Source organism: Rosa rugosa, chromosome 5, assembly GCF_958449725.1.
Source record: "Rosa rugosa chromosome 5, drRosRugo1.1, whole genome shotgun sequence".
Taxonomy (NCBI): domain Eukaryota; kingdom Viridiplantae; phylum Streptophyta; class Magnoliopsida; order Rosales; family Rosaceae; genus Rosa; species Rosa rugosa.
The window spans coordinates 53151839-53168771 of NC_084824.1; the positions used below are offsets into that span (position 1 = coordinate 53151839).

The following is a 16933-nucleotide window of genomic DNA, read 5'->3' on the forward strand; positions in this document are numbered from 1 at the left end:
ACCATCGCTGACCCGAGTTCCTCAATTCTTCCATTGTCTGTTTTATGATTCCTTTGATTCTAGTCATGCTTTTCATAGTTATGGATTGCTAAACTTCTAAGCTAGGGCTGAGATGAAGCCCCTAGTATGACTATTCTATTTGTTTAGTTGGTTGCTATTGAATTTCTGGATTTCTATGTTAAACTCTTAATCACCGTTTCAATAGAACTTTTATTCAAAATCTTTGCTCGGGATCAATAAGACCTAGGTTTTGTTTATTGGTTATTTGGTTGGAGAACATGATGCTTGATCAATGAGTAGATGTTTCCTAGGGTGCCAAAAGATAATTCAATCTTGTGATTAAAGAGTTGTGAATTAAGAATACAAGTGCTTGATCATAGTCGATATTCTTGTTTGCATGATTTCCTAGTTCTTTTGTGCTTAATGGAGTTGAACATGTTTGCTTGAACCTGATCATTAAGTGGAGTAAATTATAGTTTGGCTACTTGAGTTCTATACAGGATCAATAAGTTGGAATTCAAAGGTTAGAAGAACTTTGGCAAATGTCTGGGAGCAATAAAGCTTATGTACGGAAATCTTTAGCATGAAATCTAGGGAATTCAATTGTTATCAACTAGAGAATCGGATAGAAGTATTAGGTGGTGGATTCAATGCTTTAGCATCTTCATAATCTGTTCTTAAACTTTAAGAAATCTCATTACTCATTCTTGTCTTTACTTTCAGTTTTTCTTTCTTTAATTTTCTGTTTACAACTCAATCATATAAAAATCAGTTTGTTTCACTTAAGTATAGCACACTTGTCTTAGCAAAATTGTTTCAATCAGTCCTTGAGGGAATGACCTCGTGCTTGCACCTCTATTCTACAATTGATTCGTGCACTTGCGAGTACTAAATTAAAATTGACAACAACGCACACTACTAGTATGAAAAAAAAAAAAAAACAAACAAAAAACCATTGAATGTCCACCCTGCATGTCAAATGCTAACATGTAATTGACTCAAAAATTGGGTTCCAAAATTGAAGTATAATCTTTAATAATACTATTGGTTTAAAAGAAGAATTCTCTCGGAGACAAAAAAATAAAAAATCTTAGTTGAAATCTTTAAACAACAGTAATTTACTGTTAAGCTTGACACACCGATGTTGCTCTCAACTTAACAATGAATTAGAGACCCGTATTTTAAGCTTTTTCTTCTTTTATTACTTTTCGATATTATAATTCATCAACACGTTGCCTCATAGAAGACTTCATTACTTGTCCACACGGGCAATCAATTTTCACATTGAAATTGATTAATTGTTTGTTTAGATTAGTCACTCACATACTTAATTATTTTCTTCATTATTTTCTTCATTGCGAGATTAATTGTTGGTCACATGTGAATTATTCAAAGTTGATAGTTCATTCATAATAAGCTAGTACTGCTAATTAATTTGACGCATGCACCCATTCTCGCTCTCATATTTTACAATCCTGTTTAAGGTATGAGATTTTTATAGAAAAAGCCTATGTGTTATTAGAATTGAATCACCTACAGTTAAATTCTTTATTCTCTTGTTACTATTTTATAATGTGGAACTCCTTATTCTTCAACCTAGACTACATCTTTACTAGCAAATGGATTGACTTGCAAACCACATCAGTATTTTACACATAGTAAAACCACAGAGTTCATAACTCGTAACTAATTTCAATTACATATTCAATAATTGAAGTAGCTCTTGTACAATAAAGTACAGGGTTTTAACACATTGGCTCACCCAATACATCTGTGTTTTTGGCATTTTACAAGAATGGCTCCTAATTATCTAGATTATATGCGACTCTACACGAATGTCAAAATAATACAGCAGCTAGCTGCGCCTGTAACCTGTAGGACACATGAGCATCAATCGCTAGCTAGTGTGCAACATCACTGATCCTAAAAACTTTTTAGGGCATGGTGCTGACTTAGAGACAGGTCACGTCCCCAAGAGAAGGAAACATCCCTAACCCTAGCTGTGCCCTTGCCCTGTCAACGTCCCTCCCAACCCCATTCTGGGTTGTTTCTTTCTAATCTACCTACTATCTTATCAATTGTAATTATCGCTATATTATTGCATGCATGTCCATCTGATAAGGCTCTCTTCTGACCACGAATTCGATCCCCTTGAACATTTCCAGAGAAGAAGCTAGAAAACCAGTTCCTTCTTTTGCTTTGAATCCCCAAACATGTCCTGAATTATATCCAGTGAAGAAAGTGACTGCTTTTTAGATTACTTTTAATTGGCAATTAATCTGATGTATTTTACGGCTGACCTAACCTAATAATGGAAACTCTAGGGTTTTGGTGGTCCTGATGATGCCGCTAAGGTATATATGTAGCGAGGACTAGAATCCATAAAGACTACTATTTAAATTTATGGTAACATGCACCTACCATAATATATTCCCAACCCCCATTCAATACCAAATAGGATTTCTTCTTTTTTTTCTAGGGGAAGTGCTCATTTACCCAATTTTAGCTTAAAATTTGCCCACTTGCTCCACTAACAGTTTTTTAACCCCATTTACCCAAAACACTCTAAGAGATTATTTCCACTTTACCCAATTAATTCTTTTTTTTTATTCTTTTTATTTATTTTTGGGACTTTTTTGCCCTCTCCTTCTTTCTCACTTAGAAAGAAAAGTCATCCTCCACCTTGCTGTGCTCCGGTGACCAGTGGCCGACCGCGGACTGTTAACCGGTGACCGAAATCCGGCAACCGATGACCGGAATCCAGCCACTGGATTGTTAACCGGATTCCGGCGTCTGAATTTATTGCCCCCTAATAATACCCAGTAACCATATTATTACCCTCCAGTAATCATATTATTGCCCTCCAGTAACCATATTACTGCCCCCCAATACTCATATTATTGCCTCCCAATAATCATATTATTGCCTCAAATAATCATATTATTACCCTCCAGTGAATTGCATAAACTCCCAAAACCAAAATGAATATACTACAGGCACAATTGATCAATTTATATGCATATTATTGCCCCCCAATACTCATATTATTGTCTCCCAATAATCTTATTATTGCCCCGCAATAGACATGTATAACTACTCAATAAAACTTTTTTTTTCATTCTTCTGCCAAATTTACCCAAAAAAAAAAAAAAACGAAATCAAGCCGGACGCAGAACTCGGACCCTGCGGCGACGACACCGACTGCATATCTCAAACCCCAGAACCCGGACGACATCCCGCACATAATCGAAACCCGAGAACCCGGACGACGCCGTCGGAATCAAAACGAAATCAAGCCGGACGCAGATCCCAACCCTGCGGCGACGACACAGACTGCAGATCCCAAACCCCAGAACCCGGACGACATCCCGCTCATAATCGAAACCCGAGAACTCAGCGGTGACGACGTTGCGGTTGCTATAAGGGTTAATTGACTTCTCCGGCGGGTCAGTTTTGGTCTTGCTTGACTGTGAGTGAAGGAACGGCGAAGAGAGAGAGAGAGAGAGAGAGAGAGAGAGAGAGAGAGAGAGAGAGAGAGAGAGAGAGAGAGAGAGAGAGAGAGAGAGAGAGAGAGAGAGAGAGTCTGATAGGAGGTGAGAGAGAGAGAATTTTGTAATTTATTAATTAGTTTGGTGGTAAAAATGTCACTTGCATTTAAATTGGGTAGATGGGAGTAAAAAACTCTTAGTAGAGCAAGTGGGCAATTTTTTGCTTAAAATTGGGTAAGTGGTCACAACCCCTTTTTTCCTAATGTTTTTTACTCTGATTTAGTTTAAGTTTATGTCCAAACCGACTCTAAAACGACGGAACTTTCAGTATGTTCAGGTCCTGATCTGATCAAAATAACGTAGTCTTAAAAAATGTCTTTTATATATCGGATTTCTATGTGATATTGCTTAGCGGCATGTGTTAAGAAGTTAGTACGATATATTTTTTTAAAAAAAAATATAGCTAAAATGTGAACTTAGAGTTTAACTCTCGAATATCAAATTTCGTGATCTGATCAAAATAACGTAGTCTTAAAAAATGTCTTTTATATATCGGATTTCTACGTGATATTGCTTAGCGGCATGTGTTAAGAAGTTAGTACGATATATTTAAAAATAAAAATATAGCTAAAATGTGAACTTAGAGTTTAACTCTCTACGTGGTGTGGTGTGTTGGTCGAGCTGCCTAGTCTGGAACCCCCAGGTCTAGAGTTCGAATCACAACTCCATCCCGTGGCCAGCAGATTTGAGGGACCTGGGTTAGTTAAAACACTCAATGGTTCGTGCGTCTGCGGTGCAGTGATTAGTCTAGCTATGCTGGGATACACTGCATGGGTGTGTATGTTGGTTCTATTGACGTCTTCCACTCAAAAAAAAAAAAAACTCTCTAATATCAAATTTCAAGATACGAGTTTCGGATCTGGGGTAGTTCAATAGTAGGTACTTAGCAGAATAACAAGCCAAATCCAAAGTTGATCCGTTTTGATACTTTTGTAAAGCAAAACATATGCATCAACTTAAGTAATATTAATGTTGCGCATCAGGTAATTATTAAATCGGTGAAAGTAGTACTCTCAGTACTGCTCGATCTGATTTATTTAGATGGTCCTACGAAGAAGTGTATGAGAATCTTCTCCACAATGATATTATTATTCCATCCCAATAATATTATTCCATGTGTTGGTAGAACTTGGGACAGTGGAGACGATACTGGGGGCTGATTAGTACAAGCTTTGTTCAGAATATATTTGATCGTTAAGAAATACAGCCTGCAGACCAAGTCACCGGCCAGGCTGCTTCTTCATTATCATCATCATTCTTGTAACTTACGCGGTTTGCATCAAACCAGAATCACGTCCAACTTGTATAAAACTAATAGAACTAATAGTAATAATAATGATAATCGAATCGATTGTTTAATAATTATGAATGCTGAAGAGAGGTTGAAGTCAGATTATTTGGGTCTCTGTTTTAGTGATTGTTTAAAGTCATTCGTGACGAAATGTTGCAATCTGGGAGTGATTACATTGGTATATGCATGATTGAGAAAACTGATTTACATCTATTTAAGTGAAGCCAAGGAGGATACCGAATCAGTTAGTGGCCCAGTGGGTGACAAAAGAATAGCTAGTTGATGCTTTTGTACAGAAAAGATAAATTGGATGAATATATATAATTTTCTTGCCCACAGAAAAGTTACATTAATTCCTTATTGTTTAAGTTACATGAACGTATAGGTAGCTAGGGTATTTAAACTTATGTCTTCTATCAGAGTGAGATTATCATTGTCTTCTCGCTTAAATCAATGTGAAATTCCATACTGGCCTAATTGCTATCCCTGCCTCCACCTTAATTAATTAGTGATGATACATTTTTTTTTTTTAGAATGAATTAGTGAAGATACACTAGATTTGAAACATTGTGAGAAAAAAAAAAATTATCAATCAAAGACGTCTTCTAATTAAAATGTTATTATAAAAGCAAAGAATGTTCGCCTTTGAGACATATATAAATTTAGACCTTTAACTGAGGTTTTTCATTTTCGTGATATACTACTATTCTTAATTCGATGAAACTAAAAGCAGGTGTTACTAACTGAAAAAAAAAAGTCTCGAAAGTGCTTTGTTTGGGTTTTTGAGAAGAAGCACATTCTTCAATCTTTCATGACGAAGAGATGATAGTCAGCCTCGCTTTCAAGGTTGCGTTGGCTGATTCTATTGCAGGAAATTTTCTTAGGTACCGGGATGTTTGCCATACACTTATTTTGTTAAATATTTTGGACCATTGGATTAGTAATATATCCAATGGTCCAAAATATTTAAACTTTAGTAACTTGTTTAGTCCTTAGCAAATTACTATTAGTTAAATCATATTTATTACTAATTAATTTTATCATTAGTCAATTAATCTTTGATTATCAATTAACAAGTACATAGGGATGGCAAAAATCCCCAGCAGGGCGGAGCTTCATTGGATACCCGCCCCTAATGGGGGGAGAATTCGGGGACAAATGGGGAATGGGGATGGGGATCCCCAATCCCCGCTATCTAAGATAGGGGATGGGGCGGGGATGGTATTGTGATCCCCATCCCCAAACCCGCCCCAATAATATATACATATATTTAATTTATATGTATATATGTATATATATAAATATATATTTTTAAATTTATATATATATTAATTTATTTTTTATAATATAAATCACAAATATATACATTCACTACAAAAAAGAATTGTTTTAGCTTCACCAATTTGCGTCGGCCTTCAATTGCCGTCGCCAATGCCTCCTCTTTTGCGACGGCAAAAACTGAGGGGTCGCGATTGTGCAAAATATTTGCGACGGTAACAACTGCCGTCGCCACTGGGCGTGGCAAACTCAATGGTTTACTTCGGCAAAGAGTTAGCCGTAGTAAAATACTAAGAGTTTGCGACTGTAAAAGACATGCCGTCACGTTTCTTCAATTCTTCCCGTGGTATGAAAACCACGTCAGTCGCCCTCTGCTCAAAAAGAAAAAAAAAACTCTCTCAAAATGGAGGCCGATCTCTTCGTCTCTCTTGTCCTCCCGACCTCTCCGTCATCGCAAATCCCATCTTCCGCCAAATCCCATCTCTCCGTCATCGCAAACTCTCCGCCTCTCCGCGGCTCCGCCCTCTCTCTGCTTCTCGTTTCGATTCAAACCCAGAAATCTCCGCCTCTGGACCCTCTCGACCTCTCCTTTGAAGTTCTTTCGATTCAAACCCAGAACTCTCCGCCTCTGGACCTCTCCTTTGAAGTTCAATTCGAATCAAACCCAGAAAATCTCGTATCAATTCATTTGATTCATGTCCTCGTACTCTCTTTTTGGTCAGTGCTGCTGCTCAGATCTTTGTTTGACTCATGAAGATGCTAGTAATACGTTTCTTTTTTCTAGGTTTTTTGTGTTTTTTTGTCCCCTTTATACCAGTTTGATATCCAAAGACTTAATCTTTTTGATTCAATTCTAGATTCAGGATTTGTTTTTCTTGATTCTGCTTGGTGGGTGTTGTGAATTGGAATACCCTTTTGGTATTTTTGCTTGAGCACCCGGTTGTTTATGGATTCTCTAATAGTTTTACTAATTTTATGTGCCCTTTTTGATGTTGGTTGTTTTAGGCTGATAGAGAAGGAGAGACGTGAGGAGCTCTCAGATGAGTGAAGCCTCAGCTCTGGGTATGTGCTTTTTTTTTTGTTGGTAAAGCTTTCTTTTATTTTTTTTCGTTTCCTGCTTTGTAATGCATCAAAATTTTTGAATTTGTTTATGTCTGCCATGTATACCTGGAAGCAACTAGAATAAGGTGTGTTTACTTGATTTCCCTTATTGCATAACCTTAGTAATATGAAGTCATAAGGTTGGTCAGTTGATTTACACACAAATAAGAGGGTATGACTTGTTATTAATTTATTTTGAATATACCTTCTGTGCAATCTGTATGAAAGTAGTAATCTGGAAGTAGTTTGAACCGGCATGGAAATCTCTAAGAGAAACTATTCTGGAAACCAACCAAATCTGAGAGCTTTGATGCTTCAAAAATATTAGATATTATCTTAGTTGAGTTTGCAGATATTGAATTGGGGATTAAAGTTTTGAGTTGAGAAAAAGTTCATGGCCGGTGATGTGAATTGAGAAACCTATACCTGCTAAGCTGGTTTCTTTTCGGTTCCCTTGCAGATAGTAGGCAAATTAAGAAAATGCCCTTGCTAAGCTGGTTTCTTTTCAGTTCCCAATGCATATTCTAAACTGTAAAGATGGCCCATAGACATATTTTTAATTAGCCATTAAGAAATTAATTAGTCAATGATCCCAGGATGACTTAAATTGGTCGTTGTTTTTTGTAGCATCAGAAGAAACAAAACCACTTCAATACATCAGTTTATTAATAAATCGTTTCTGATATAAACATCTAAAGTAAAACCCAAACTGATGTAGTTAGGATAACCTCCTTAATTTGGGATATAGTAACATTCTGATTGTTTAATCAAAGTTCATTTGCAGGCATGATGTTTCTGAGCTGGAGCAAAAGCTTAAGAACAATCAAAGATACTCTCAAGTCTTCAACAAAAGGTTGATGATTTGGCATCAAAGGTTTGTTTCTTTTTCCTTACATATATCTTCTTGCTTTGGACAGTAATCATCCTATGGTTATCCACTATTTGCTACTTTTCAAATCGTAGTGCTGCTGTTTATTAGTGTTATTCTGTAATTATTGTGGTAGTTGAGGCTGTTGCTTATTTAGATTGCTGCCCTAAATAGCTTTCCTTAGTTCATTAATCCAGTGGACATCTTGCCCATTGCTCTGTAGTCTGTTCTAGTTTAGTTTCTCCACGGAAATTTTGTTTCCTAACACAAAGAGAGAAGAAAAGAACGCTTGGTTTATTCTCAGTTCTCCTATATGTACTGAATTATACTTTTTAATTGTTATGCAGTTGTGCTACTCCTTTTTGTTTGCATCATACTCACCAGTTCCGGTTCCTTTTTATGTCATGAAAATGGGTGACAAGAATGCTTTGGCTCTTTCTTCTCTCCCAATAGACATGTTGTTCTCATCTCATCAGTTTAAAGTCACTCAATTTCGTTGAATTAAAGATACAAGCTGCAATTTTAGTTGGAAAAAAAAAATTCTTTATAGTTTCTCAAGTTATAATTTACAGTAGTCATATTAAGTATAACCACCCAGATGCAAACTAGTCATTATTGCTGAGCAAATCATATAACTCTAGTCAGTCCCTTCTAAAGCCACTTTTTTTTCTTTTCTTCTTTTCTGAAGCATCTCTAAAGAAATTAAAACTTATATATCCTTATTTTTGCATATCCAATATTATCCATCATTTTAACTGAGAGAGGTGGTTACATGGACCATTGAAGCTATGTGACGCACCAGGAATAAGGAATAAGAGGTGCCTACGGGTGTATGTCAATAAGGATATAGGCATTGAAAAAGGGTAAAGCTATGTGACACCTCCCACTCTCTTATATAACAACCTTCTCAGCTCTATCAATCTAATTACTCCCTATATATGTTGTATCTGCAGGAACATCTACAATCATTTTGTAAGTGATGCAACTGGAGGAGCAATTGTTATGCAAACAGAGATAGGTACTCCAGCTGATCCCTTCCCAGCAAGGTTTGTTTACTTATTTCTTTTAAAATAATGCACAGATATAAGGTGCAATACTTTTCTCTAATTTAATTCAATACCCTCTCTCTACCAGCATTGCATAATTGGTTCTTAGAGAAAGTGAAAAAGGTTGTTTCGTGCTCTTGTGTTGTTGTAAAAGTGTCACAAGGCATTGTGATTGCTAGAGGTATGAGTTCATTTCTCTTCTTCCTCGTCTGGCTCAACCGGCATAAAAAAAAGATAGAAATTTACAAATGAGACTTTGCTTGGATTAAATTCTAACTTTGAAGTGCTTTGTTGAATTTCATTCTAATATCCTTTTGCCATTTTACTTTCCTCTGCAGGTCCATTTGGAACTGTATACCATGGTCTGTGGGATGGATCAGTATGTTGTCTTGTTCTTTCTCTAGTTAACTTCAAATTTAAGTGGATGTGCTATTGTGCTACGACCCTTTTTCCAGTACATGATGTTTTCAATTAGTCAATGAAGACAAAAAGTAGAGTTCAAATTTCAAGTACCCAGAAAAGAATGCTTCTAAACTGTCTCGCTATACATTAATATAGTGTTTTCATGCTATTGTAATGTAGGTACTTCTACGCATCAATTTTAGCTTCATGAGTATTAAAAACTGAAAAGACATGCTAAGCAGCAGCTTGAGTTTCTTCAGGTGTTTCCTCTTTGTCATCAGTCTATTTACATGTTCCTTGCTCATGATGCTCCTCTAGGTAACTACTACTACAATTGTCTTTTTGTTTTGATGATTTGGGTTTTGTATTTGATCTTTTTGGTAACTTTTTCAGTTTTATAGATAAACTACATTTAGGTGGTTCCAGACTTCCAGTGTTATTACAGATAAATTCTTCAGTATTTGATCTTTTTGGTATCTACTCCTGAGGGGTTTAGGCTTATATAAAATGCTCAAATTTTACTAATACATAGCATAGAAAGAGATAGGTATAAAAGCTATCATAGCATCATTTCACTAATACATCCCATCAGCCAAATTTTAATGAGTTTGCTTGAGTTGATTGTTAGAGAACCAGCAGATTGAAATATAGAACCAAAGTAGTTTAATGATTATTTTTCCTTCTCTCTCCATACATTTACCTTTACTGCAATCTGAGATTAATGGCATGCATAACTTTATTCAAGAAAATATATGTTAGTAGTACTGCTATAACTATTGATGATTATTATTACTTTGAGTTTCTCATTGCAAACCCTTCTTTTTATATTAAATACCAGCTTATCACTATTTCCTCAAATATTTGGTAGACTCTATATCCCAAATAGACCAGTGCAAAAAAGTAATGTTCTTTCTCATTCCTTTTCAGTTATGTGTTGATGGTTAACAGCTTACACCCTAAATTAAAAGTTGTTAGCTATTTTGTACTCAGTAAGTGAATAACCTAAATTAACCATCATATCTTGCTTATTTTGAAACTTACTCAGACTTTCAATGACACTATTTTTAAAAGTTTTAGGCTCAGCTTTCCAGGTCAGTATATTTCTGACATTTGTTGTTTGCTTTTGTACAGTATGCTGAAGGTTTTTAATCGAGCTGAGGCGTTTGACGACCATACCTCCAATACTAAGGTACATTAAGTTCATTCCTTGGCAAGTAATTCTGCGGTTCTTCAAAATTGAAACCCGAATTTCCCAACTGATTGAATTTTGATTTTTTTGTTATTTTCTGATGATTGATCAAGTAGTTTGATTATGGTGGTTCTTCTTCTTCCAAGGCTTTTCCGAACCCAAAGCATTCTTGATTATGATCTGTATACTTACAAATTCGGAACAATATTGGGCTGCGATCCAAGACCCAGAGGGATGTCATTAAAGGTATACACTCTCAATTTGTTTACTGAGTAAATTGATCACAGTAGGCTTAGTTGATGATAAACTGCCTAGAATATTATTTATCGGTAATAAAAATACCCGCAGCAAAGCGCGGGCTGTCTATCTAGTAAATATACATTTACAGTTCATCATACTCTTCTGATTCACATTTTCTACAAGTCTAATTCTCTGGTTGATTATCCAGGTTTGACGAATCTGTGAATGTCAAGCAGCTTGAGAACATATTGTGATCCATGTCAACTTCCACTATCGGATAGCCTATCCGCAGCAAAGCGCGGGCACACTTTCTAGTTTTCTTTTGTTCTTTGGTTGATGATAAGTGTTATTCAATTGATCAAACATGTTTATCAGCTATATATGTATTTGAATCTGGTATTCATGTTTTGGTGCATTTTATATAAAATTTATTATTTGGCTTCTTCTGCTCCAAAGATAAAAATCTGGTATGCAAAATTGCATGCCAGGTTTTTTTTTTATCAATGATATGCACTTTGCGACGGCATTGTTGCCGTCGCCAAAGACCTGACTGCAAAATTGTAGATGGCGTAGCCATTGCTCTTTGCGACGGCATAAATACCGTCGCCAAAATTCATGCGACAGCGTAATTGCCGTCGCAAATAGCAATGGCGACGCCACCAACGACATCGGCGACATTGCCGTCGCCTAGCCGTCGCCGTTGGTCTTTTGCGACGGCAATTTGGCTTTCGGCGACGGCATTGCGCCGTGGCAAATTGAATTTTTTTTTGTAGTGATTTACTACTTTACTTTAATGACTACACTTTTACTTTAATGATGTTTTGACTTTTGCACTCACTGAATTATAATTTATGAATTTAATCATGTTTTAATTTTATTCGTTGTAGATTTTGATTTTAAAAAAGGCAATATGAGAACAAAATTATTTTATTTATTAAATTCTTATTGGGGATTTGGGGCGGGTTTGGAGGCTTAGTCCCCAGTGGGGATGGGGACGAGGAATCCCCAGTATATTTTTATTGGGGATTGGGGCGGGGATGGAGGTAGAGAATGACTCCGGGGATGGGGATGGTATTGTGATCCCCATCCCCAACCCGCCCCATTGCCATCCCTAAGTACACTATTGGCAATTATGTTTTTTCCTTATTAAAAACTTAAAACTTCTAATGTAGGCTCACGGAATTAGTATTAATCAAATAGTCTTTATTACTAATTAATTATAGCATTAGTACTTTCCTTAACCAAATATAATTCTTTTTACATGCAATTTACGATAACCACGACAGAACTCATTTAAACCCTAGCAGGGCGCCGCTGTCGCTCCTAGCCATCGTTTGTGTCAGAGAGCGACGATGACGGATCTACTTCTCATCTTCAGGTCTAGCAGATGCGCGATCCATCGTTTCCGAGCGTGGTTCTAAGGTGGGGCAGGGGATTTGCGGTTTGTTTTTGCGGATTGGAGAGTGGTTTGCAGCAAAGTTGGCCGGTGGAGTTGCAGCGGGGGTGAACTAGGTGCGAATCTGTAGCGGCGGAGGTCGAGGTTTGGTTTGCAGAGGAGGCTGCTGCTGTTGCGGAGACGATCGATTGGTTTGAGATCGGAGTTCCTGATTGGTAGCTTGTTTTGGCCGACTGGGTTTTCGATTTCATTGTTCTTTCTTCCCAGTTCCGGCACCGGTGGGATTTTTTTGTGAATTTGTGAAGGTCGCTCAGAGGAGTAGCGCTGGTGCTGTGTTGGAGGGGCCGTCCGCCAGAAAACTTGGCGGCGGCGACGATGGTGGACAGAGGCAGCTTAACGTCTATTGTTGTGTTGTCTTTGGTACCTTTTGGGCCTGGGACTAGGTTTGGCTTTGTTCTCAGGTTATGGGCTAGTTGGGTTTGTCAAGAGGTCTGCCCTTTTTACAGGGCAGGAGCCTATAGTCGTTTAGATGTTTGAGTTAGACTGATTGTCTATACTTGTAAAACTATCTCTATGAGTCTTGTGGAAGCATTTAGCTTTAGCGTACCACAATTGCGTGCTCGGCGTTTAAGGTCAGGTAGAATAGATTGCCTGCAAGGTGAGGTGTTTTATGTGGCTTAGACTACTCTGAGCAGAAATGTATTATTGGAGTAGTCTTCTGTACTATTCTTGATCTATGAACCGGGACATACTATTGGTATGCTTCCATTTTATCAAAAAAATTACGATAACCACAACAATTAATGTAAAAATAGATAATCTTTGTTTTAAATGTAGTAACTACTTCACGTACAACTTGTTATTACTGTTTTTGAACTAATTTACAAATATTACCACAATGTGTTATCATATAGGTAAACCATTATATTTAGACTAAAAGCACGTATGTTCTCATTGGTGTAATGAAGTTCTCCCTTGCGTAATTTAAGTAATATATTGTGTAATTTCCATCGTCGAAATTGAAATTACTTTTAGTCGACGCAATTTACCACAAACTACAACAATTGATGTAAAAATAATAATTTTTGTTCTGATTGTAGTAATTACCCCACCTACAACCTATTTACTAGTTTATGGACAATTTAACAAGTTGACTAGAAATAAGAAAGAAAAAACCCTAAGGCAGGGCTCTGTGTGCAGCCGCCAAACCCTAGAAATCTGAGCGACGTACGTTTCTCTTCCCTCATTCTCACTACCGCCAACATGTCCACCATTGACGCTGTAACATCGTCATTTGCTGCATCCCTTGTGTTGGCCAGCAGTGACGTGATTGATGTCTCAAAAGCCTCTGCTGGAACTCAACAACGTGCCAAACAATCCTATCTTTTGGCACGTCCTCTGGTGAAGAAACCTGCATCCTTGAATGATTTGAAACGCTTTCTCAAGTGAGTATGGGTCCTTGATAAGGACTTTAAGATTCAAGAGAGGACACCAAATCGTTTCGTCCTAGCCTTTAATATGTGAAAAGATCGAAACAAAGTTTTGAAGGGTGGACCATGGAGATTTCGTCAGGCTCCGGTTGTTTTGCAAGAGTATGATGGTGTCATGCCTATTGATAAGGTCGATCTGAATGTACTCTTTTTCTGGGTGCGCATTAGCAACATTCTGCCCCTGTTTGAGGAGCCAGATATAATTAAAAACATTGCTTCGGTGGCCGGTAAGTTCCTCGAAATGGATGAGAAGCTTTTTGCAACTCAAGGCAAGGTTAGGGTTCATGTGGCTCATAATATCTCAAAATCGTTTTTCCTTGTGAAAACCCTAAAACTTGCACCTGGGATTGAGGTCGAAATTTCATATTTTTTTGAGAACCTGATGGGCAAATGTGATCATTGCAACTTAATTTACCATGAGGGGGATCACTGCCCGTTGCTTGGTAGCCATGCTTCACCAAGTATAGGGCGTGGAGCTGGAGATCTTCAGAAAGACATAGTTGGTCCCTCTATAGGTTTTGCTGCTAATAAGTTTGTGGATGGAACTTTTCGTTTTCAGGGTGTGCACACACCTATCTTGCCATCTATTTGCAGGTCTCTCTTCCAACCCAAAGAAGCTGTTAGGGCATGTAAACCTATCATTCTACATGATCGTGTTTCGAAGGTTTCAGAGATTGAAAAGGATGGCCACCAACCTTTGGCGCTGGCAGTGATCCCAGCCCCGGGCATTGAAATATCCCACCCTGAAATAGCTGCTCCAAGGGATAGCATGGAAGTTGAGAAGGAATTACAGTCTGAACAGGATGATAATACCCAAAACCCGATAGCTGCTGTTGTTTCTGAAGATCCACCTGCACCGGTTGAAGTAAGTACTAAAGAAAATAGGGGAGACAAGCGCCAATTACCTCCCTCTCCTGCAAAGTCTCCTCAAAAGCTAAAGATCCTACTGCTGGAGCTCTTTAAACCACTCCTCCCTGATGTTCAGGCAAAGAAACAAAAAATGCCAATGTTCACAAGTAAGTTCTCTGCCAGGTCCCTTGGTATGATTGAAGCCCCTGGAAATATTCTTGTACCCAAAGATGGAATGTCAACAAGCTCTGAATCAAAGAAGAAAAGGGGAAGGCCCCTAGGATCAAAAAATAAAAATCCTCCAAAGACAAAGAAAGTGGCAGAAGAGCAGGAGACATGTTTTGCTTATCTGTCCAAACCTCCTAGCCCAACTGTTAAGGGCAAGGAGAAGATTTGATTATGCTTTTTCTTTTTGAACTAGCCTAATTGCTATGCTTAGTTTTTCATAGTTTTTAGGCTCGCTTGTTTTAATAAGTGAGCATTGGTTGTCTAATGGGTGGTGCTAGCATACCACGTCCTAAACTTGTCCTAGAAGTGGCAAGGGAAGGTATGTATCCGTGCCATTCTGGCTTGAGATTGAATGAATTGATTATTGGATAAAAAAAAAACAAATAAAAAAAAAAAAACAAGTTGACAACAAATTTGTTGTCATAGTGGTAAATCTTTATGTTTTTATCATTAATGAAATGATCACTACAATGACTACACATTTTACCACAACCCTCAACTTTTAATGTAAAAGTGGTAACTTTTGTTCTATTTGTAGTAACTACTTCAAAAACTATATCATTTACAAAATTATCAACCCTTTTACAATTCGGACAACATTTGTATTGTAAACATGGTAAAATTAATATTAGAGCAAAAAATATGTAAGTACTCAGTATTGTAAGGAGGTTCTCCATTTGATAATCAATTGTATCCATTTGATAAAAGTTGTCCTACTATGATATTTACATCTTTGACCACTCAATTACAATAACCACAATAAGTGTGGTCATGAGTCGTAATTTTAGTTCTACTTGGTGTAATTTACTATTTTGACATTATTTATTACTTGTTTTTTAACAATATTACATATCAAGATAGAATGTGTTGTTAATATAGTAAATTTTATTTTTAAAAATGACACATGTCAACATTTAAGTGGGTAACCTGTTAACCGGTTCAGTAGGTTTCCACTATATTAATTTATTAAAAATAAAAAAAATAAGAGTATGGCATATATCAAGGTACCCTAGACATCGCAATTTCTGGGGAATCATTGATCTTAGATGATAGAGCATGTTGGCCACAACCCACAAGTAGGGCATTAATATGGATCTGAAGTCCCCATGGAAGCCTGTAAGATTTCTAAGGCCGTCAACCCATGTCAAATTAAACATTTGTTAGCAAACACATAGCCCCAGCTGATGAATGTCGGCCTTTTTAAGATTCCCAGTGCCAACCAAATCCAAAATCAATAAAGTGCATGTCTGGTTTTGCCAACAAATCCTACAATATTAACCTAGGCCCGAATAAGAAAATCTTTGATATAATCATTTTCCCTCTGCATGCCTTTAGTTTCCAAATTTTGTTTAAAATGTTTATAACTTTCTTGAGTTGTATTGAAAGGAATCAAATTTTTTATCAATCATATTCGAAACCATTTTTACAATCCCAGATAACCATTTGTTGATGAATAATCATTAGATATGAGTCTCTACTTACACCTCTCATACTTGTACAAGTCTCGTAGTATAAGCTCTACTAACGAAGATGGATACCTCATTTAGGGCTCCTCTTAAAGATTTAGACTCCTTCAAGTCTTCAAATACCTTCAAATAGTTGAAATCTGCACTTCATCACTAAATGATTGATTAAATTTTAAATCATCTCGAAGTGACACACCTATATTGAAATTTAATAACTTATTTTATTTGGGTAAATCTAATTTTTAAAATTTAATTATATATAAAGAATCCAAGTGAGTTGAATGTGTTATTGTATGACCAACATTCATGTTAGATTTCAGGAAAGAAATCTTCCAAGTTCGACAGTTATTTCATTAGATCAACCAATTTTAGTATATTCACGTTTAAATTTTCAGTATCATAATTGAGTGGATAAAAAGTTACATTAAATATGGGGAACATAGTGCAAGCGATTTACTGTCAACCATTTTTGGAGTACGGTAGAATTTTCGGTTCTGTGCTTGACAAGACTCTACAGAGAAGCAATCTGGACCCAAATAAT

At 36.8% G+C, this 16933-nt stretch overlaps 2 long non-coding RNA genes across 2 annotated transcripts; both read left to right on the plus strand.

Moving 5' to 3' along the window:
- The first annotated feature begins 8893 nt into the window (after positions 1–8893).
- Positions 8894–9852, plus strand: LOC133708053 (uncharacterized). The gene is made up of 4 exons (XR_009845540.1): positions 8894–8949; positions 9040–9132; positions 9471–9511; positions 9715–9852. It is a non-coding gene; the product is annotated as an uncharacterized LOC133708053 (long non-coding RNA).
- Positions 9853–10434: 582 nt separating this feature from the next.
- On the plus strand, positions 10435–11353 carry LOC133708891 (uncharacterized). Its single transcript, XR_009846113.1, has 3 exons — positions 10435–10723; positions 10840–10969; positions 11172–11353. It is a non-coding gene; the product is annotated as an uncharacterized LOC133708891 (long non-coding RNA).
- Positions 11354–16933: the final 5580 nt, after the last annotated feature.